The sequence below is a fragment of the Ruditapes philippinarum genome, unplaced genomic scaffold, assembly GCF_026571515.1.
Source record: "Ruditapes philippinarum isolate M1 unplaced genomic scaffold, ASM2657151v2 ctg1479_1_1_1_1, whole genome shotgun sequence".
NCBI classification, from domain to species: Eukaryota; Metazoa; Mollusca; class Bivalvia; order Venerida; family Veneridae; genus Ruditapes; species Ruditapes philippinarum.
In genome coordinates this window covers 121,733-146,425 of record NW_026862628.1, presented here as the reverse complement: position 1 = coordinate 146,425, position 24,693 = coordinate 121,733, and the positions used below count along the sequence as shown (strand labels likewise).

General features: G+C 32.7%; 1 protein-coding gene across 1 annotated transcript in view; it reads right to left on the bottom strand.

The window, feature by feature from the left end:
- Nucleotides 1-18,188, bottom strand: part of LOC132719622 (chondroitin sulfate N-acetylgalactosaminyltransferase 2-like) — a 51,047-nt gene extending 32,859 nt beyond the window's left edge. Inside the window, exon 1 of the mRNA XM_060703420.1 lies at nt 18,159-18,188. The gene's annotated coding sequence lies outside the window, so the exon portion shown is untranslated. The remainder of the gene's footprint in view (nt 1-18,158) is intronic.
- Between the last annotated feature and the right edge of the window lie 6,505 nt (nt 18,189-24,693).

The window sequence follows — 24,693 nt, the reverse complement described above, 5'->3', positions numbered from 1 at the left end:
AATGTCACCGGACAGCACCTAGGGAAATCATGATTTTATTTTGTCTGGAAAGATATGGATGTCAGATAAAATATTCAGGAAAACATTAGCAAAATGTATCATCAATTAACAAACACATATAATTTATCAAATGATGCCAATTCCCAGACCACAGCACTTAAATACACGAAAACAATTATCATTTATAAGAGCCAATATCACCAGTCTATTATCCATTAGTCATTTGAATGTTAAGAGGCAAAACAAAATAACATAATTTTGCCAGTATAGAGCCAGGCCTGTTCAACTGTTCAAGCACTCTTTTTAGCTACCTGTTTACCCTTCAGACAGCTGGTGGTGACTGGAAATAGCCATGTGACCATGTTGTGCTATGACTAGTACATATTGTCATATTAAGTGCAGTAACAGGTTAAATCCTTCTAAATCTAATAGGAACTAACCATTTATTGCACTAAGGTGACAATATATTGAAATTTTCCCTATAAACGATGGTTTTGTCCAAATTGAAAGAAGTACAAGTCTGTTTATGATATTTAGTGTGACAAGGATTTATATTCATTTATACCCCCATGATAACAATTTCTTTGTGTATTTCTATACAACTGAATCTTGCTATAATGCAGTGCCCAGTGACTTTGGGGGTCAAGGTTATATTTCAGAATTTCAAATGAAAGACAATGTGCAGATGTGTCTAATGTTCAGATAATAATAATTGATTCAAAATAAAAAATATTCTTACTTGATAAAAATTATGGTACTAACTAAATATTAATGGACAATATCATAGCAAGTCATTATTCTATACAAAATTAAGCAGATGGCAAGAGTTAAAAGTACAACAATTGTTGTTATTTGCAGCAAAAAGATAATTTTACTATCACATTTACAAGAAATGTCTATTAATGTGAAATATTCCAGAAGCTATTGTGAAAATAAAACGGGATTTTCAGTGATAAGCCTGACAGGACTGTTATATGAAGTATGGCAGATAAAAGTAAAGGTTTCTTTCCGCATAAATCATCCTTAATCAGATCCATGGAGATAATGTCAGTTAATGCACTTGCATCAATGCAGTTTCTATTCCAATATTTGTTACAAAATCACATTCTTTGGTACGGTTTCAATTCTAATTTTTCATTCAATATACAATAGATAATACATATAGGAAAAGAACATTATACTATTGTTGATGTTTGAATGGGGGAAAATGATTACATAGGTTAATATGTAATTTGAATCTTAAAATGCTTTACATAGGTTAACAAGTAATTTGAATCTTAATGCATTACATAGGTTAGTAAGTAATTTGAATCTTAAAATGCATTACATAAGTTCATATTTCAGTAATTTGAATCTGAATATGCATTACTAGTAGGTAAATAAGTAATTAGAATCTTAAAATGCCTTGCATAGTTCAATAAGTAATTTGAATCTTAAAATGCATTACAAAGGTTAATAAGTAATTTGAATCTTAAATTGCTTTACCTAGGTTAATAAGTAATTTATATCTTAAAATGCATTACATAGGTTAATAAGTAATCTGAATCTTAAAATGCATTACTTAAAGATCCTGTATGTTGTAATTGAGGCTGTTACAACACTTAAGTGAAATGTTACATATGTATATAACTATGCTTATAAAACAATTTTCAAACATCAAAGAATATGTAAATTATGAACTGCAAATATTTGTGCACATTATATGTAATCATTAAAACATATGCATTCATTCTTAATTGAAAAATTTGACTAAGACTTTATAGAAAATAAATTTCTAATTACCTCCCTTTATTTTCATATTAATAAATAGTTTGAATCTTTAAATGCACATACATAATAGTGTCAGTTTTCAAAATTTCAAAACTGTCTGCCAACCATTTGTACATATTTTCATAGATTTTCATGAACAATCTCATAAGCTTTATTGATAATGAAACTTCAATAATAATTGTCTGTAATACAAGAGGTATGCGTATCATTTGTCTATTAAAATTAATTTATAATGTGAAGAATTATTACAATACAATAAAAGTATCATAAATTAAGAACAAATTAGATTTAGCTCATAGTTTATACAAATAAAAACCCAATTAACAAAATTTCTCAGATCCTTTCAGGTATTAGAACAGTATATATTATAATCCTTCCCAGAATCCTAAACAGATGGTTTATCTCATTCACCAAAGAATTAAGCCAGTAAATTTGGGATGAGTAAATTTATATAAATACAACTAAGTTCAAATATCATATCCTACCTTGTCAAGATATATCTTGTAAACTTCCAAATAATTTTTGATCAAAGAACACTTAAGTCTTGCTATTGAACTCTAAGCCACCTTTCTATCAACTTCTACTAGTCCAAAAATCAAACACTATAACTCCAGGATACACCACCAGTTACTATGTGAGGTGCACTGATAGACTCCCGGTATTTTCCGCCTTCATTCCAAACTATTTATTAGCCATATAAACATTGGTTTGGCTCCAGTGTTGTGAGTAGGATATCAATTTATGTCCACTCAGATAAGACCACAATGTTTACTGACCACAAGATTTTGGCCAAATTGAACTGACCAATTTATATTAGCTATATATTATCAAAGTTATTTCTTACCTTTATTGACCCACCTTTAATGATATGATTAACAATGAGGTTATCAGCATAGTTTTCTGACCCATACCACTAAATGTAAATCAGTTTTACAGGTTAATTAATACATGAATAAAAGATCACCTGACCAGCTTTCAGTAAACTTTTACATGTTTTAGTGGTATGAAAAATATAAAAGGCGGAATCAAAATGGTAGCAGTTCATATACTGTTTCAAAGTCCTTGAATCAAAAACCTTTACTTCTAGTCACAGCTCACAGCATCTTCTTATCCATCCCCCACCCCACCGGGAAGAATGCACATGACATAGAAGATACAGGGCTTTGGCACTCACCTAAACTGACAACTTACAAGTTCATACTGCTGACCAATAATTATATAAATACATATAGCTTTGTGAGTAAAAGTAAAAATAACTCCCATTGGCCTATGGGAAATTACCATTATTATTAAATAGTGAGGGGTAATCATAATAGGTCTCGGCCTCAAAATCAATCAGTTGCACCGACTCCCCATTGTTTCACTGATATTAAATTGCTTACAAACATGATGGCTAGAAACCGGGAAATATTGTACAAAATAAAGCCAATTAATAAATATTGACATAACAAAAACATAAACCTCTTAGCATGACAAATTGTTAAAACTTTAACCTTGCATTAAGCTAATTCAGAATTTATTATCATTAATAAAATAGCAGACTGATCCTTTCGTAACCTTAAGGGTCCTAGAATCTGAATTTTAAGTGTGCCACGAGATAATGCTCGGCTTAAAACATTTCATTCATAAAATGGCAGATGTGAATTAAAGTAAGATATAAATTCACATTACAAAAAAGCCTATGCAAATAATGTTTTATGTAAGGAAACCTTTGGGTAAACAGAACAGAGCCATCGTATCAGCTGTAATACTTTTTTCAAGAACATTAGAATCCATTTTGTTGTTGTCACAAACCGTAACAAATCTTTTTCAACAATAGATTATTGTGCCTTATCATCGGATGGCAGTAGGTAGCTTGGATAGGGCAGAATGCTGGCAGTTAGGCACAGTTGTATGTTTGACACTTCGGTAATCCATTAGATCTAATGAAAAAAATTTGTTTACATTCAGGCATTTATAACCAGTGCAAGATACATAGGAGGGGTAAAAAAACGTATATCGTAAATTAGGAAACTTTAACATTAAAGCCGATCTTTATATGGGGAAACGATCTGAGTCATGTTGTCAAACAAGACTTTTACCATTATTGCAAGCTTGCAGAAGTGTTTGACACATTTGATTCTTCTGCTGTCTTCGTATAATAACTAAGCCTTTTTAGAATACGGAATAGTCCAAAAATAGCTCAGTATATACAGAATTTATTTAAGTATGGTGACATATGAAACTATAGGCTTATAGAAGCACTGTCAAATTTGTTCCTTGAACCAACCAGTATTAACTCTTTCCCCCATGAGCATATTGTGAAAAATGGCCGTTTTCACTGAAAAGCCTCCTGTTACAAGTTCAAACTGCTATGAAACTATGAAAAATGCTTCAATACTAATCACACTTGGCACAAATGTTGAGTGGACCATTGCCTTTGTAAAGACATGCTCAGTCTTAAATTTCCTGTTACCATGGCAACGAGGGGACATCTCAAAATTGCCAAAAATCACTATTTTGCCTCGATTTTTTCCATCAAAATTTATTTCAAAGTGCTGCAACTGCTCAAGGGATTGAGATAGAGTCAAAGGCTTTTCAGCGTTGGTTAAACGTTACATTATGATCGACCTGGGGTCATTTTTAGCCTCTCACAAGTCCAAAATTTTCTTGGCGATGAGGGGGACTCCGCCCCCCTTCAAACCCCCCTAACAGAAGGGGGCACATTCCCCTTCTGGCAACCCCCTGATGTATCTTTTGGATGGGGGGCGGCGCCGAAAAAGTGCTCAATTTTTTTAGCAACATTTCTCAAACGAAAACTTATGTTTGGGGCTCAAATAGGACATTTTTCACTATTTGAGGCCTAAAAAGGGGGGGGGGGGTCGAAAGTGCGTTGTTTCGCGTATATATTTGGTAAAGGGTTAAGCAATGAGTGTAATGTTTCTTGCTAAAGGGAACAGGGGCTTGCGTCTGAAGGGGTTTAAACCCTTGCAGACAACATTCCTATGACTGTGTAGTCTTAATTGTTTACCAAATTCCTAGCACTGTTTTGTCAGTCAATGTTTGACATGACAGCAGGATACGAAGGGGGGCATACGAAAATGCTTATACAGTGTTTTTTTTCACCAAAATATTCGGCGAAATTCTCCCCATTCCCCACTCAAAATAGTATGTTTTTTTCCCCCCTCAAAGCTGAAATTTCCCCCTATAATATGGCAGCCCAAGTTTGCCTGCAATAAATATCATTTTTTTGCAACTAACTGCTGAAAAATGCTTTATTTTATGCCTGTAAGACTTACTGTTAAGCAAGGTTTTTCATATAGGTAAGGGGAGCTACTCCTGGTATCCCAACAAGTTTATCATGTGACACATCAATATTTTAGATCCGTATAAAAATTCCCCTCCTATTGCATTTTTCCCCCTCCAATGGGCAACGACCCCCTTCCCCCAAAAGTGAAAAAAAACACTGTTATATTATAACAGATATTTATTAAAGATACTCATAATATCCCCAATTTATAATGGACATTAGTGCATCAATTCATGAAATTTGGTGCTGCAATTTGGCACCATTCCCCTATAAAAAAAAAACTAGAACTATCACTAAATGTGATGAATACCCCCGCAATCATTGAATTCCAACCATTAATTTTCAAGTTATGCACTGGACAATAAAAAGTAACAAAGGGCAAAAACTTTTAAATGAGTCAAGCTCTGTGCACTGCGCTTCCTCTCAATATACTTGACCATTGTATAAAATAGTATTGAATTCCAAATTGAATTGTAGTTTTCAAGTTATGCTCTGGACAAGAAAAAAGCAATGGAAAAGTAACAAAGGGCAATAACTCTATAATTACTCTGGACAGAGTTATTGTTCTTGTGCACTGCTCTTCCTCTTATTGTGCTTGACCATTGTATGAAGTTCTTTTGAATTCCAACCAGTATGTTTTAAGTCATGCTCCGGACAAGGAAAAGTATCAAAGGGCAATAACTCTGTAATTTGTCAAAATGGTGTTAATTGTTCTTGTCCACTGCACTTCCTCTTAATGTGCTTGACAACTGTATGAAGTTGTATTGAATTCCAACCAGCAGTTTTCAAGTTATGCTCCGGACAAGGAAAAGTAACAAAGGGCAATAACTCTGTAATTAGTCAAGATGGAGTTATGGTTCTTGTGCACTGCACTTCCTCTCAATGTGCTTGACCATTGTATGAAGTTATATTGAATTCCAACCATTAGTCTTCAAGAAATGCTCAAGACAAGGAAAATGCAATAGACAGGACCACCATGTGACTTCTATATACCCCCACCCCCCGTGCGCAAACTTCGTTTCGGGGTATAAATAATAAAATATATATTAAAAATAAATAATTTTCCCCAATTGTTTTGTTTAAATCCCTTAAAATGAAGCAAACATTGCCTGGAAATTACCTCTACAAGAGAAAACGATATGAAAATAGGTACCAGGCACTGTTTCCCCTAAAACAGTGAGAAAGTGGGAATGAAAGCATTAATTACCCGCAATCTTGAAATAATTTTGAATCACAGTCAGTAGTATGTATAAAAACAATTACAAACAGGTAACAATTTTAAGTTAGATATATGACAATATATCATGTCACTCCAGACTGCTATATTGTAACCTGTAACAAAGAATTCCTGACATAAAAATACATTTTAAATTTTTAACAGTTACGAAATTTTAAGATGAGACCAATCTATTGTTGGCCCCTGACTTACCCTGGTATTTCCACCTTTACATTTACATAATGACAGCACAAAAGGTGAATATCATGTATCAACACTAGTGGATTAAAAAAAAACTTATAACATTTCAATTCTCATACATGTCTAACAATAGGGATGACAAGATTATTAATTATTTAGTATTTTGGCATTTATAGTTCATAAAAACTTTTTATTTTTTTGTACACGAATATAAACATTGTATAACAATAAAAGGTAACATTCGCAAAGAGTAAATTGTTTAGCATTTACATAAAGATTAGACTTCATTAGTAAGCATTAACGAAATTAATTTGGTAAAGAGTGGCGTAGCAATTTAGTGTTATGAAAACATTCATTTACAAGACTGATTATTTTGAAGCCTATTTATGATTCATTTGACATACTTCAATTCTATTGCACATAAATTAATATTTCTAACACTTAAAAAGTTGTTATCATTAAATTCAAATGTTTGCACAATTTTTTATTTTTATTTCTTCTTTTTTTTGACATTTTTTTGTTGAAAGTTCATGTAAAATGATAACCTTTGATATAGTAAATAGACACTTACTTAAAATGTGTCTGTTGAAGCTCTCAAAATACCAAAATCACTGTCAACAAAAATCTAAATTTTAATAGCATGCTACTTTTACATAATCAGCACAAATTATACAAACAGCCAACTGTAAACTGATCAAACATATAATGAACAGGAAAACAAAAGCAAAATTTATGTGTATGCAAAGTTATTTTAATATTTATCTGACACAAAGTTTTAAGGAATAATAATTTTGGTCATATGATATTTATGTAACAACAAGACAGAATGCTGTTCAATGGCTGCTCATACCTTACATAACCCTCAATCAGCCAACATTAGTCCCTGCTTTCTGGTCATGGTCAGCACTGTTCGATATTCTGTCAGTACGTACATTGAATTGTTTCTTAACAATGATGAATGTATTTGTCCTGATGGAAAGATGGACAAGGACTTAAAGACATGTAGCACAGATAAGGGTAAAATAATACAATGGACTTGACCTGCTTTGAATTTTGAACTGTCCTTGCTTCTTAGACAGAGGATATAATTGTGAAGTCAAGACAAACTATACCAATACACAGGCAGTTACCACTGCTGTCAATCAAAAACAAGTTCAATCACACCACATTTGCAAGTTCCACAGTGAAATGTTCAATTTTGCTATATTTGGTAACCTTTAACATTCCCACTGGGTCTAATATTTACACAACCCTGTCTTACTACAGGACCCAGAGGCATAATATACTGTAGAAAACAGTTGCCTGAAGACTGGACCATGATGCGATGCACTCTATAGGCACTCTTTGCAATCCAGCAGACTGGTTTAATAAAATCTAGTTGAGCTGACTACAATGTCCCCACTTTTATGGCATATCAGGTCATATCTTGGCAGTTGGTCCTGTTAACCAGCTTAACTGGATAACTAACCAGTAAATGCATGTTTTTCCACAAGGGACGGGCTAAGTAACTGATCCCACATGATTTCTGAACTGGTGGTCCTCCTTCAATTAAAACTGGCTTAACTGGATAACTAACCAATAAATACTTATATCTCCTCAAGGGACCAACTATTATTTCAACATGATTTCTGAAAAATGAACAATAGACTACTCAATGATCAAGATGAATTGACATATATAGTGAAATATTGACTTGCACAAGGATTGAACCAGTGTCCCCTGGCTTATAAATCTGATTACCAAGGTACTCTTATATTAACCTTATATTATCTCTCTATTATTTTTCGGCACACTATGATATATAATCATGATAGAATAACTTGTTTGACAGTCTATCTGATGTCAGAGACCAGTGAGCATCCACCGAATTCTAGAATATATTACATTATTACATTACATTATTATAGTCAAGATAATTCTCCAGAGAGTTCATTTGGGGAAATAAACAGGAAATAAACACGCAAAATCATTGGTTGTAATGGAAATAACAAGAAAAACATGAAATAAACAAACTTCAAGCTGATACTAATATCTTTATATACTACAGATTGCAAAAACAGTTTTGTTTTGTTTTTTAATTTTTTTTCCCCAGGATATTGGCGAAAATATTACTATGTTTTGCGAGCTGTATAATGTTTGTATTCTTTTTTATAGATAAGACTATTGGATAACTATCATAACAGCTTCCTGGGAGTTCTCTGTTGTCAATTTGACATTGCTTCAGCTAAAACCATGGTCATTCATTGAGAAAACATTACATTAGGAAAACCTATTTTTAACTGCACTGACCTTAGCACCAGTTGCGATAAAATTGTAAATGCTGCACATAGTAACGTTTTTTCAGTATTTCTTTCTATTTCACACTTATAACAACTGACACATTAAGTAAAAAAAAAAATGGGATACAAGGTGAAGTAACTTGCTGTACTTTAATATCAAGATTTTTGCTGCATAATTACCTCAACCTATTCAGCGATGGCTACCACAGAATTTACTTTGAATCAACATTTAGCAGTTTAACAGCCAAACTATGATTTTCATAACTAAACTTAAAAAATCCTGAATTTCAAATCTATGTACCTATGAATTCTATCAAACTTTTAATTTAAAATGTAATTTACAGACAACTTGACAGCTTTACATACTTTTAAGAGATAACATGCACAATTACCACTACCATTCTGACAAATTCACAAGTCAGTTACATTAATAGCCATATTATCCTATATATTATAGAGAAATTGATTTCAATCAATTTTGAAAATTACTTGAAAATTTGACTGACATTCATATTAAAATTATCTCAATATAAATCACTACAGCAATGACAGTCCCTCTTCTAAATCATTACACAATTACCTTTCATCTATATTGTACAGCTTAAGGAAAATTTTGCACTCACGGACATGAAAACTGTTAAAGAATGTTATAACAAAGGCATTGAAACTCTACAATGATAATATTGACATATTTTACATTATCAACATTAAAACAAAAAACAACAAAGCACACCACAATTGTCCAGAAAGAAGAACACATCTAGACTGACTAACAATTGTTTGTCAACTGCAGCTGCTAAGTAGACATTTTTTGGAAGTTCAAAACATATCAGATCAAAAGCTGTAACAAATTGATAACATATTAAAAGATCTAATGGCTGTTATTATTTTTTCTTAAACACATGAAAAATGAGTATATAAAATTATTAAATAATGTTTAATAAAATTTAGTCATGTTTAGCTCCCATTTTTTTAAACAAAAAGCAGACCTATTGTCATTGCCCATTTGGTTGTGGCATTGTTTAACTATTTAGTTTTTGTTTATGGTTATTGACTCTAATAGTAACAACTTTAACATTGTAATTTAATATGTATATGTACTTTTGAAAGTTCTACCAGTGTAAGAAATTCGGATTTGAATCCACTCAGATTGGAATATTCACTAGCCCAAAAGACATTTCACTAGCACGATTCATTTGTTCAAAAAAGTTCTATATAGTGCCTCTGAATATACAGTAGTCAGGTCGGGCTTGTTACTGTAAAAAGTTGGCAGCCCGAGGAGAAATTTAGTAGTCAAGGGCTATTGGACTACTGCTAATTTCTAACACTGTTCTACTTGCATCACTCATTTTCAGGTCAAAAGGTCAAGGTCTTTGGTAATCAGTAATAGGTTAAGGTCCATTTTCACATATCTATCAAAGCTTAGTTCATTTCAAACATAGTATATACATCGTTACATGTACTATTATCAAAATGTGACACCATAAGGCATATCACAAGAGCTATTTATCCTAATATAGATCGAATTTTGAGAAATTGCAGATATGTTCCATTTAAAAAAAAAAATTTTGGGCAGATACCCCGTGTCTTTTTTGCTTCATTATCTCCCTTTATATAACATTACATTTTCCTAATTCTCAAAAACAATCACAGATATATATATATATTTGCATTTTTAACGCTTGTTTAATATCAAGGGCAGATATTCTGCCAAGCTTTTTCTTTCAGAATTATGCCCTCTTTTCTACTTTGCTTTTGTCAATTACTATCCAATATTGAGAAAAGTGGAACATGCTGCTCCTTAAAGGACAGCTTTTGTTTAAAAATATAATATATAGAGTACCACATAGTTATAAGAATTATGATATTTTATAAAAAATTTTATATGCATGAAGTTCACATAAAAACTTTGCCAAGTTTTGTTTGACCAAATGGTTTCATCCATGATACAATTGACATTAAACAAATGGAATTTCTCATGCAAACATAAACAAAAGAACCATTTACTTTGTATTAAGATACTAAGATACTGGAAGCTTTTAACCCTACTGAAACCAATTTGCCAACAGGACCAGCCTTAATAATAATATTAGTTGACTGACCAACCAAAAGTTTTCTTCTTGATATCCCCAAAAATGATAATGTACACTTCCAAAGTAGAAACTGGACAAATTCAGCAGGTTGAGGGCTAAACAATGATATAAGGCAGATCAAATTACAATTGTCAAAGGTACACCTACCTCAATGTTGCAGTTTAATGCTATACGACAATTTTAATTAAGTTCAAAAGGTGACATGATGACAACAACATGGTAGTTCGCCTGGTCATACAATATAGTAAAACCTGTTGGTCAGCAGCCCCTAATACAACTAGACCTATCACTGAAGGTGATTAATACCCCCACCAGCAACTTTGACTCTTGAACAATAAGTTGTCTGAAGAAAAATTTGAAATAAACCTACAGTAAATAAAGTACCATCAGCACTGTGTACAAAGAATTATTTCAATTTATTGCAATCCCAACTATCTTGATCTTGATATAAGCTTGCTATACACCAAGTTTGATAACAATATCTCATTCCTAACCCTAGTAATTGTCTGGAAACCATTTTTCTACTTTTAGTAACTGTGACCTTGAACCCAGGGAGTCCAAATGCAATACCAAGTGCGGTCTTCATGTAAGCTTGCTAAACATCAAGTTTGATTACAAAATATCATTCCTAACTTTAGTTATTGTCCGGAAACCATTTTTCTATTTTTAGTAACGGTGACCTTGACCTTGGCCCCAGGGGTTCCAGATGCAATACCAACCGTGGTCTTCATATAAGCTTGCTATATACCAAGTTTGATTACAATATCTCATTCCTAACTTTAGTTATTGTCCGGAAACCATTTTTCTATTTTTAGTAACGGTGACCTTGACCTTGGCCCCAGGGGGTCCAGATGCAATACAACAGGGGTCTTCATATAAGCTTGCTATAAACCAAGTTTGATTACAATATCTCATTCCTAACTTTAGTTATTGTCCGGAAACCATTTTTCTATTTTTAGTAACGGTGTCCTTGACCTTGGCCCCAGGGGGTCAAGATGCAATACCAACCGGGGTCTTCATATAAGCTTGCTGTACATCAAGTTTGATTACAATGTCTCATTCCTAACTTTAGTTATTGTCCGAAAACCATTTTTCTATTTTTAGTAACCGTGACCTTGACCTTGGCCCCAGGGGGTCCAGATGCAATACCAACCGGGGTTTTCATATAAGCTTGCTATATACCAAGTTTGATTACAATATCTCATTCCTAACTTTAGTTATTGTCTGGAAACCATTTTTCTATTTTTAGTAACAGTGACCTTGACCTTGGCCCCAGGGGGTCCAGATGCAATACCAACCGGGGTTTCCACATAAGGTTGCTATATACCAAGTTTGATTACAATACCTCACTCCAAACTCTAGTTATTGTCCGGAAACCATTTTTCTATTTTTAGTAACGGTGACCTTGACCTTGGCCCCAGGGGGTCCAGATGCAATTCAACAGGGGTCTTCATATAAGCTTGCTATATACCAAGTTTGATTACAATATCTCATTCCTAACTTTAGTTATTGTCCGGAAACCATTTTTCTATTTTTAGTAACGGTGACCTTGACCTTGGCCCCAGGGGGTCAAGATGCAATACCAACCGGGGTCTTCATATAAGCTTGCTGTACATCAAGTTTGATTACAATGTCTCATTCCTAACTTTAGTTATTGTCCGGAAACCATTTTTCTATTTTTAGTAACGGTGACCTTGACCTTGGCCCCAGGGGGTCCAGATGCAATAGCAACCGGGGTTTTCATATAAGCTTGCTATAAACCAAATTTGAATACAACATCTCATTCCAAACTCTAGTTATTGTCCGGAAACCATTTCTTCTATTTTTAGTAACATTGTCCTTGACCTTGACCCTAGGGAGTCCAGTGCAATACCAACCGGACTTTCCACATAAGGTTGCTATATACCAAGTTTTATTTCAATACCTCATTCCAAACTCTAATTTTCATCTGGAAACCATGATGATGGACCGACCGACAAGCTGACTCCTATATACCCCCCCTAAACTTCGTTTGTGGGGGTATAACAAGTATTACCAATGCATTTCCAAAAATGTTAGGAATGGTTGTTCGAAAAAGTAGGCGCTCAGTATTTACGTCTTTTGTCGTCCATTTCGTTTTCATGTGGTATTAAATTTTCCATTCTGATTGGCTTTAAGGGCAGATGGTGTACAGGCAGAATTGACAAATCTTGTTTATCGTATATGTTTCTGTCAAACAACAATCATTCCATTCTCTTCATACTATCAAACCATTCAATTAATATAAGAATGATTTTAACTTTTGCACACCTCTGACTTCAATACTAAATTGAACCAGCATTGAGCAGCCTATAGGATACCTTTTGATGATGGTTTGGTCTAATCAATACTAATGTTTTAGAAATATTATTAATGTAGAACACATTTTATTTGTAAACACTTCTTGGTAAAAACTTTGACAGCACATTTCTAATTTCTTACCAGTTTTTGCTTTTTAGCACAGGCATCTTTTTTTTTTTGTCTTTTCTTTTAATTTTTTGTCTCCAATTTAGATATTTTTGTCTATTAATCACTACAGGATATTTCAATCTCTATACTGCACAGTGAGAAAAGAAACAAAAGCATGCTTTAGTTGCGCAACATTATCAACCTTAAGTGTCAACATCCAATCTTTGTTTTCCTATTCATCTATCATTGACTATAGTCAACATGCTAATTATTATTCTATCTATCTCTTTGTAACATCAGACAGCCGAGATAATATATAGGACGAGTCTGAGTCAACGGTAATCCAAACAGATAATCCTAAGATAAACAAAGCTCAGATTAGAGGAAGTGTTGATGTGCAGCAACAGGATGCAGGAAATAGATAAATCCTTAGAAAAACAAAAACATGTACTTTGGCAAATCATTAGTAAATCAACAATAAAATGTTCACTACAGCTGTTTCAAAATTAATAGCTTTAATATGTGGAAAAGTTGGCAAATTACATGCAGCAAAAAAAACAGTTTTGTAGAGGGTATAGTATTATTATACCCAGAAACAGTGCTCATGAAAACTGCCCCAACTTCATGAATGAACAATTGTTAAATTGGCATAAAAACCAAACAAGACTTAACTATTCAGACACCTAAATTAAAGTAATTTGCACTACATACATGAAAAAATTGTTAAATTGGCATAAAAAACAAAAAAGACTGAACCATTCAGACGCTCAAATTAAGCAATTTGCAGTTGAGAAATTCCAGGTCCGGTTGTTACCCAGGTCACTGAGCAAAACCAGCAGTGATCTTAGAATATTTTAATGGGTAAATGCAATATACCATGCAGTATCTTTAGTCTAATAATTTATCAAATTTGATTACAGTCTCAAGTTTCAATATAAAGATTTTGAGTCACTTTTCATCATTTTTGTAAAAAGTCTTCCTACTTTTTACAATGTTTCAATTAATTTAGTGGTAATTACTTACCATAATTTCATTTATGATCAAATATCAATACAACTTTTTTGTATGTCGATCCTTTTTTACTTTCTTCTTAAACGCTCCAGGTTAATGCAAAAAATGATGAAGCTCATTAATGTTATGATAAGTGAATGTGAAAATTCCACAATACCCTTTCTAAATGACAGATTAAGATCACAAATTAAAACCTGTGTCAAATATACATTCATAAAATTGGTAACTAGATATATGTATTTAATTCGTCCTAATTTGAGCGATAAAAAATGACACTTTCTTCGACCAGATAATGCCAGTTTAGAATAGCTTCTATCGGGGATCCAATCTAAACTCCCTCTGCTGACAACCGTATGGAAGACTAACAATGACCCTTGTCTATGACAGATGATCTTTGTAAAGCCCTGTAAACCTCATCATAATCACCGCCAATATCATTCTAACAGCTTGTAATTGAATCTTGTGTTTTGATACCAGTAGCACATGCTATATCTACATTATGGTTTTAACAAGCCCTTTATCTACACTTCAGACTCTCATAATGGGCTATAATGGCTACTAGATTATGTTACACTATCAAAGGGTCATGTTTGGTCAAGCTACCGAGCTGAAAGATGCTTTGTTAAGCATGTACAGTTTACATGGGAGAGTTCATATATACCATCAATTATAGGTTTGAGGTACTTAAGACCTCTTAAGTGAAATTACAGATAAAACAAATCCTGTGTTATTTCTAATGAACTTATTATTTAAATGATACAGTGATACAGAATTCGAATTAATACTTTTACCAATTTGATTGGTTAATGTATAAAAATCATCTGGTAGAGATAAATCAGCGATTTTATTGAGGATGTACTCATTTACTCATATTTATCCTGTAATTTCAGCATGTCTACATGAGTGCAGTTTCAAGTTAAGTATCATTACATATGATAGAAATTATTTAGATAACTACTTGTGTGAATGAATATTTTCCTGTCATTTATATCCTTTCCATGCTATTTCAACTGAAAATTCCCGTTAAATAAAAATATATTAGCCTTTATAATAGCCAACAGTATCGAGTAAGTTCTTGGATCATAGTCTGTCTTGCATTATGATATTATACGTAAAATATAAATAATTGAAATTTCACATATTTCATAATTTTTTCAACTGAAACATGACTTTGTTATTTACATCTAGAATTATCATGAATATTCCTGAGAGGAAACAAGCTTCCTATAAGAGGAAAAAAGACCAGTGAAATATTGTACTTTCTTATCTTGGTCCAGTTGCTATAAATAATACACAAAAAAGCATATAATGAAGAAGAAAAACACATTGAATCTGTCAAATATTGGCAGCTATAGTGTATTCTGTAATCTGTCAATGAAATTTCATAACAGTTTAAACTGGTTATTATACACAAACAACTTAAAATAAGTACAAAGTGGTGAAAAGTATGATCCACACAAATTGTAGAGGTGGTTATCTGAGTCTATGATCTATTGTCATCAACTGTTGGGTGCAAACAAAAACAGTGGGGTGACAGTAGATAAAGTATTTCACATTTATATCATGTATTTATCTCACTTCAGTGTTTAAAACTGCCTACCCGAGGCTATCTGGCATGGGATAAAGGTGTCTGGTCATTCAATACTTTTATTTACATCTATCACATGTATGAATGGCTTTTACCATGCAGAAAATTATGATAAAAATGATGAAAATAGATACTTTGAATTATCTTTGTATATATGTATAGTATACATAAATGAGCAGTTAATATGGACAATTTATTTTTGTGTTAAATTTTTAACCTGCATTACCTTTATTTTACACCAAGCATAATTGCCCATCTCCCCCAAAATTATCCTATAATTATAGAAATCACCCTACTGGCTGTATTCCGTCAGAATTGTCCCATAGCAGCTGCTTCAGCTGATAGTTATTACCAGATGAGTATATTTGTCAGATGAGTATATTCAATTTGTCAGATAAGTAGATTCAATTTGTCAGATAAGAAGATTTTTTTTGTCAGATAAATAGATCTGTTGTCAGATGAACAATTTTGTCATAGAAGATTTGACTGATAAGTTAAGGGTTGACTTTATTGTCGTGATTTTACTGGGGCCCTATGTCTAATGACAGAATTTTTATGTATCAGTCCTTGCTAAAAGGATTTGGTAATATTCTTTGTTATTTCTATACAATGTACTTAATTACTTTGTCCATGGTTGGACAAAATGAATTGTGATATTATAATTGTTAATTTCTGAATAAATGGATTTCACAAAGACCATAATACATAGAACTGAAATACAGACATTAAGATTGTAATTATTTTTCTATTTTATAAAAGCAATGAATTTAATTGGTTTTCCTTTGAAACAGTTTAAGCTTTTAAAGATCTGAAAAGAAAATATTTAACATTAACTACATATTCAATTATCATGCATAGCCGTTCCTCTTTTCAACCTACAATAGTTTGTGCAATGTATTTATTATTAATTCCAGTGAGCAATTAATTTGTGCTATAATACAGGGATGGATTCTCTACACTTCTGTAGTTCCAAATTTCAGGAATAATATAATGATTCATTTAATGCTTAACAACGATCAATGTTTTGAAATCAGACAAGCTTCTTAAAAAGGTTTTAATAGAACAAGAGCTACATTGAAATTAATGCCATGCCCCTCTGCAGACCATCTTGACCTTTGACCCTGTGATCTCTAAGTGGGTCGCACCAGTGAAATTTGGAGACTGTAGTCTGTAGGTGGAAGTACTTCCTTTAAAAAACAGGCAAACCAAAAGCAATGTGGTCCTGGTTAAAAACAGACAGACAAAATACAATGGTATTTTTTTCTGTACCGTGTTTTTTCCAGAATATTCAGAATCTTATTTCTATCAGTGATTTTTCTCTCTTAATTGGGAAGAGGCCTTAGCCACTTGATTTTGGGAGAATTGTCGATAAAATTGCTTATTTGGGAACTACAAAAGCAGGTTTAAGTTCAGAATTTTGGGAAAACTGCATGATTTTAAAGAAAATTTCAATTGGGAAGAGGCCTTTTATCGGAGTCTGTTATATAAGCAGGAAAATCACTGTCTATATAGTTCTATTTTCTGTAAATACCATATGGTACAACCACAGCTTTCAAAAGAAACTGTAACCCCACCCCTGCAGCTGAACTTGCCCTGCTTTGAATATTTTCAAATTTGTAAATATTTATCTGATAATTTTAATAGAAATGTCACTTCTGTATAATTATGAGTAACTAATAGTATTGAGTCTGAACAGACTGCATAGAATTGTGCCGACTGTGCCTGAACAATTCTGGAGGCTTAGGCCTGTAATTAATGTAGCTAGTGTTCAAAGAATTAATAATACAATATACAGGTGCAGTTGTAGGTCAATTCATTTATAAGCTAGTCATATCAAACTTGCATGAAACTTCATTTAGTCTAGCTGCTCTTTTTTACTCTTTTTTCCACAATTTTGCGAAAATTCAAATGCTGTGTTGCTTTTTCCTTTCGCAAAATTAATAGACACAAATCATTTTATTTTTAAGATTATTATGCCACCCCCCCCCCCCCCCCCCCCCCCCCCCCCCCCCCCAGAAAGCAGCTCTAAAAATGTCAAATTTATAAAAGAAATTATCGCAAATAGTATATTGCACTTTATTTTATATATATATGTAAAACCACCTGAACTTAAATGTAAACTTACTTGTTGTTCTCCTAACTATTCAAAAATCCTGTTTACTTAATGTGTTGAATTCTTTTAAGACTTAAAGTAAACATCAGCAACCTGACCACAAATTTTCATAATATTTATGAATTCAATCTGAATTAAGTGATTTTTTTATCATAAAACAATGACACTTACCTTTTATCCTATAGCACCAATTTCTTTCAACTCCCACAATATGACACTCGCACTACAATGTAAAATAAAATGTCTTAAATTAAGGCATCCAGTCTCAATAATTTGAAAAATTAAGAAATAAAACAAAAACAATTAAATCATCATAGTACCTGTAATAGTAAACAGTTTAATTGTAAACAAAGCAATGATCGTACACTATCAGATTTACTGCTATCTGATGATAGCTTATTCACCAAATCAGCTCTAGCACAGGACCGTAACTGTTCAAATTTTGTTCATTCATAAACTGTAGTAAACATTGCGTCACCGTCACCATGTGTCAGGCAATATAGCAATATTGGCCTTAACCCCATTCTAGTGAAAGTTGGTGAAGTGCATATTGGATTAGGGAACAAAAAACGGTCGGGTTAAAATGCGCCTTTTTCTAATCAGGCGATACCGCTTTACTCCGCCCAGAAATCGTATGATACTCTTCACCAGGAGATTATCTCTCCAGTGGTATTACATTATATTTGTTCATACGGCTAATCCTTGTTCTATAATAGTATTTCTAAATGTTCTCGCAACTTCAAATTGTTTAAGCTGATCATATTTTCATTGATTAGGTAATTAGTTATATAATGCTTAATAAATGAGATAAACCATGTTAACCTAAAGGTAACTAAAATTACTATGCAATTGTTATAAAGTCTTTTAAGAGTTATGTTCTGGCTTATCTTACACTTTAAAGTAACAAAATTTATAAATGATGTTTCAGCTCTGAATTGAAAGAAATCTCGTCAAATGGCAATAAATTTAAATCCGTAAACTTTTGAATAAATCAGGTGAGGGATCAAAATAAATTTCAATAAAAGTTTTGATCTTCAATTGAATTTTAAAGAGTTGAGGAATAAACGTTAACACTACTGTAAAACTTTGTCCTTTCTTTTCTTTCTTTTTTTTATATAAAATTCACACAGCTTGTTTATACTGTATCAAAAGGTTAGTGGAAAGAATGGTATTACAATCAGTAAAGGTCTCACATGGTCACACCTGTCAAAATAAATCTGCTACTTATCTGGGGTTCATGTGTGCATATCTTGCTACTGTTAAAAAATCATTGGATACTTTACTACATTGAGCTATAAAGGTCAAAAGAAGTACACCGGTTTTTTTCTTTGATACTTTATGCATTATCAATAAAATTAATTAAATCAAGATGTTTTCAAAGAATCTCGAAAAAGTAAAAAGAGCGGAATCATGTTTCTTTTTATTTCTTTTTTATTTCCTGTTTTCCACCCACATCTTTTCAGTGCAAAGATGCTTAATAATATTCTTCTTCGAAATTCTATTCAGATTGAACACTGAAAGTTTTGAGTGAGGCCCTGTCATGTCATTTTTTGATAAAATCAATGAATGTGTTACTGTTTGACACATGTAACATGACTTGTTTTTCCTCATCTAAATTCTGTCTGAAATGATCTCATAAAGACACTAAAATTATTTACTCACTACCAATTTTTAGATAGAAAAAAAGGTATCCAACAGGAATGTTTTAACAATAAAAATTTGAATTTTTCAAACATTCATATTTTCAGTCAAGTTTGGGCTGCCATAATTGTTTTAATGAACTTATCGCTCATAGTTTAATAACAATATTTGATCAAGAGTAAAAGTATCACTTTTATAGCATGCTGTACTGCACATCAACATTGCAGTTCAATGCGCAATTTTTGTTTTAATAGGCACGTCTATCCAAATCTCTGGGTTAGGTACAATACTACTGTACACTATATAGTGTGTTATTCAGCTAACGAAATATCCACGGTTTGCCACAATAAAAGTTACCCTAAGTAATTTTCACAGTACTAGTTTGATGCACTATATTATATTATAAGTTTATAATAATCCGACAGTTTGTGTTGAAGGAATTATGTAGCTACATTAAATTTACTTTGTTGGTTAAAAATATGAATGTAGGACAAAACCCCACCAGTTAAAACCCCACCACCTTTAATTTTATAGAGTGGACAAAACCCCACCACTTAATTTTATAGAGTGGACAAACCCCAACACTAAATTTTACAGTGGTTTTACCTGGTGGGGGGGGGGGGGTTTGTCCGTCTTCCTAAAAATATACATTTTTTATTCTAATTTCTAAAGGCAGTAAAATGGACATCTCAAAGACTTTTGAGCAATTTTTAAAGAAATTATTTCAAGGTAGAATTTAGAACACTGTACGATATATTACATCCATCTAAATGTTAATAATTTTTATGAAGTTAAGGTATCATTTTTTGTAACAATTTTTATTATTTAATGAACAAAAACTCAAATTGCTAACCTAAAAATAATATCTTACTCAGACATTCGGAAAAGTATTTTAACATTACTGGACATTCATACATGTGAACTTTTTTTGATGATCAAGTGGGAAATTTTTCTTGAAAAAGAGGGAGATTTTAGAATTTGAAATAAACAAAGAAGGGAGTTCTGACATCAAAAATAGGGGGATTTCTTTGATTTTTTGAAAAACCCCTTTTTTTTAAGAAAAAACTTTGATAATATGGCTGCAGAAATTTGGGGGGTCTCCCCCCCTTAAAAAATGGGAGAGTTACATTTTAAAGGGGCCCTTTTGGTCCCGCAATCTTGGAAGAATTTATGGCCCGAATGAGTTTTCCCTGGACCGAAGGGTTTGGACGCTAATTTGACCTGGCCGAGCACCTTCAAAACAGCGTTTCTTGTAGTCGCGAAAGTCAAAACTAATAATTTTTCAACCAGAAGTAAGTATTTGTTTACATGCCGTACCTGGTGGGAATAGTACAAACGTGTATATTTTTTAATGATTTTATCCCCGACAGATTACTTCGTAATGGCTAATCTATTTATGAAAATTATTGATTTGGAATACGTAATGTGTTTATTTTAATTCAAAATTTTATCTATGTAATTAAGTTGAATGTAAAATCTTAAGATTGTTACCGGACAGTTGGACCGCCTCCTGGTCCAAACGTAATTTTACTAATCAGGTGCGTCGGACCGGCACTTTTCAGAGTGTGTGCTTACTGCTCTTAAAACTGGGTCCCTAGTAAGGGTTTCACTAAATGGAAGATAGATCCCTGCGGGTATCGCATCTTTGCCCATCCCGGTATAATCGGAAAGTGTTTACACACTGAATGCCACCAACCTAGTCCTATAAATATGACGTCGCTTTGAGATTTTTTTGCTTCTGGGCAAAGCAACGTCATATCGAAATTGCTCAAAAACCCATAGCATGTTCCGCCAGAAAATCGGGCGGAACGAAAAACAATGAAGACAGCGTGTATTTACTTATTTTTTGACCTATTTATGGACAAAACTAAAAAATAAATACCTTTTGTCAAAATAATTAAACTGTCACATCCGAAAAATCACGATTAAATCCTCTCATGTATTTCAATTCCTTTTAAAGCCGATAAACAAATGGCGGCCGTAAAGTGCGCGAAATCTGATTGGCTAATTCAAATGCAAGCGTTTAACTGAGTCAGAACAATCTAACGGAATATTTTTTTAACGAAATAATTGCCCATGCACCGTCAGAGTGTGTTCGAATATATTTTTCCGTTCAAAAATTTGGAATCAATCTGTAAAGCACCTTGCTTAACCAGTATGGCTGATAGACAAAAATAGATTGATGTTTATATTTTATTTTAAATATATAAGTACATCGTTTGACAGTTTTTGTGTATGATTGAGCATGAAATTGAAAGAAAATATGATAATCTTTTGAATAAAGCTTGCAAGGCAGGACAATAGAAATTTTTGGAATTTTTTATGATGCTATGCGTTTTTGAGCAATAACTATTAGACGTCAGGCTTGACCGACAAAACTATAACAAGCCTGTAACGTCTAATATATTGGACTACCACCAACCATGAAAGTGAGTGCTGCTTTTTTTAATTTAGATAGAAATTTTTAGAAATATTTCTATTTCAAATAAATTTCTGTCATTGATAGCAAAATCCACAGCTATCGCATGTGTTGAAAAAAACTTCTTTATTTTACCCAATTTTTACCAGTTAAAAATGTACAATTTGATTTGTACAATTTGCTGGAAATAATATGAACAATGGTCAATAGGGTACCATCTTACTTCACAAATACATAGCATGGCCAGAGTTTTCTGTTATTTCATTATCTTTTTACTTTTCGGTTGCATTTTTTTTTTCGCATGGCCTATGAATATTTTCAACTGACAACACTAATCAGAATGACAGCCATAACTTATCAATTAAGTGACAACAGTATACCTTATATTTCTGAAAAAAGTATGTTACCTGTCTTACAGATAAGTATTTAATGATGATTTTCAAGACAGCTTCAATCCTTTAATTTTTTCAAATATTTGCCGCCCTATTTTTTCACAAAACGGTGCTGTTATATTTTTCGCTTTATGGTATTTTCTACAATTTCTATGAAAGCATTGAACACCACTAAATTAGTTAAACAAATTTATCTAACGTTTTTTCCTCTATCACAAAGATTTTTTTTATGAAATGAAACTGGACATGAACAAAAAACGGAAGAAGGTTCGTAATGTTTGAAAAATGTATTGCATATTTACTTGATACCCAATTTACATCAACGCTCTAACTGAGGCAGTACTGTATATAGTATAGGAGCTATAATTACGATCAAGTAGGGCCAATAAAGCTCTTTTCGTTATCATTGTTGCGTGAATAAAGAAAAAATCTAGATATATATGCTTAGCATGCCAGTCAGAGATAACTGATACACAGGAAGGGGTTGAGTGCAAGCTAATGCTTTCTCCAGTCAGACAGAAAAATCTCAACCCCTCCAATCTGAACAGGGTTGGTTTCTACTTACAGCAGACTTACCTTTCAGTTTCTCCTTAAGCATTTCTTTATTTTTACAAATGATATCTACAAAGTAAATTCTGGGAAATTTTCACATACATGTCCGTACAGGTTGTTGGGCAACCTACTATAGTATTCCTTCTACTTACGGACATTTGATTTTTCCGTCCTTGTTTATAATTTAAAGGACCGTTATGACTGCATGCAAAATGAAAGCATATATGCCAGAAATTTCCAAAGAATCTAGGACAATATTATGCAGAAAAAGGTGTGGCTGGAGATATAAACGAAAGAAATAGATTGATGGCTAGTCAAAATATTTTGACGTGCTTAGGCATGAATTGAGATGTTTTTGTTCTTGGTCAGAAAAGTGAGATATTGCCCATACATGATATAGCTCATTATTTCAACTCGTAGTTAGAGGTTTTACAGTTTTCATGAAAAAGTCAGCTTATTTACTTGTTTTTCACTCAGACCATACAATAATTATTGTCCATTTTTTCAGACAATCTTTTCATCCACGAAACGTCTATTTCACAGAACTTTACTGGAAAACTTGTTCGGCTTTTACGTCAGACCAACACTTTATAAGCCATATGGCGGCTTCACAGCTTCACTGGTGTAGAAGTATTTTAGGTCCATCTCCGTGCAAAATGGACAGTCTTAGAGGTGTTAATTCATACATTTAATTATACATTTCTTGATATATTTTGGAAATATCATATTTTTTTGCATTATTGTCAATATGTTGAAGCATGAAAACCGTGGAATAACGTAAAATTACTAGATGAGAAAGAAAGAAGAAAGTTGGTAACTACCCGGGAAGAAGAAGAAAAAGAAGAAGGGGAAACACTAACAACAACAACAAAACAGCACAAACAGAAATGATAAATACATGAGAAATATGCTCGTGTGCCTATAAGTTTCGTGCATTCTGGATAAACGTTCCTAACGATTCCTTTTCGGGGTTCTTACATGAAAGCTTCACTTCAATCAAATTATAGAAATATAAGACATATTTAAAAAAAACTCTCCGAAGTCACCAGTCTGTTAAGACAAAATGAAGTGAAATGAGGCAGTTTCTATTTCAGTTTTGTCACCATTTTATTATCAAAATGTACATGATATAAGTTATTTAACTTCAACAAGGTACGGAAAGTTGATGTTAGAAACTGTTACTTGATAATGTCAAGCTCTTCTAAAGTCACGACAACAATGACACCAGTACTGGTTAGTTCAAGGAGCAGACACGGGGGCGATTTATCTACGTTGTAAGAACTGGATTAACAATCCAACATAATGATATTTATGTTTAATCTAAGCGTTTACTGAAATAAAACCACACTGTACGTCCGAGAGGTATGGCATAATTTATACATGTATATACAAAAGAAATGGGGCCTTAATTAAATGACCAAACTGGTTCCAAGCAGCCTCTCTAGGATTCAAAAATATGGCACCAGTACTATATTATAAGTCAAGTCACCAGTTGGAAAAAAAACAGCAAAGTAAAGAGGGATAATAAGCATTCTTTTGAGTAATTATGATAGCGTGGTTGTCTCCCTTGTAAAATGTTCGCGTTTAATATATAAGGAGTTTTATGTTAAATATAGAAGCACTTAAATAACAAATAAATAATCATTTGACTTTAATCAGTAAGTTTTTATTACCAGTGTATAGAGATCAATTGTATTTCTGT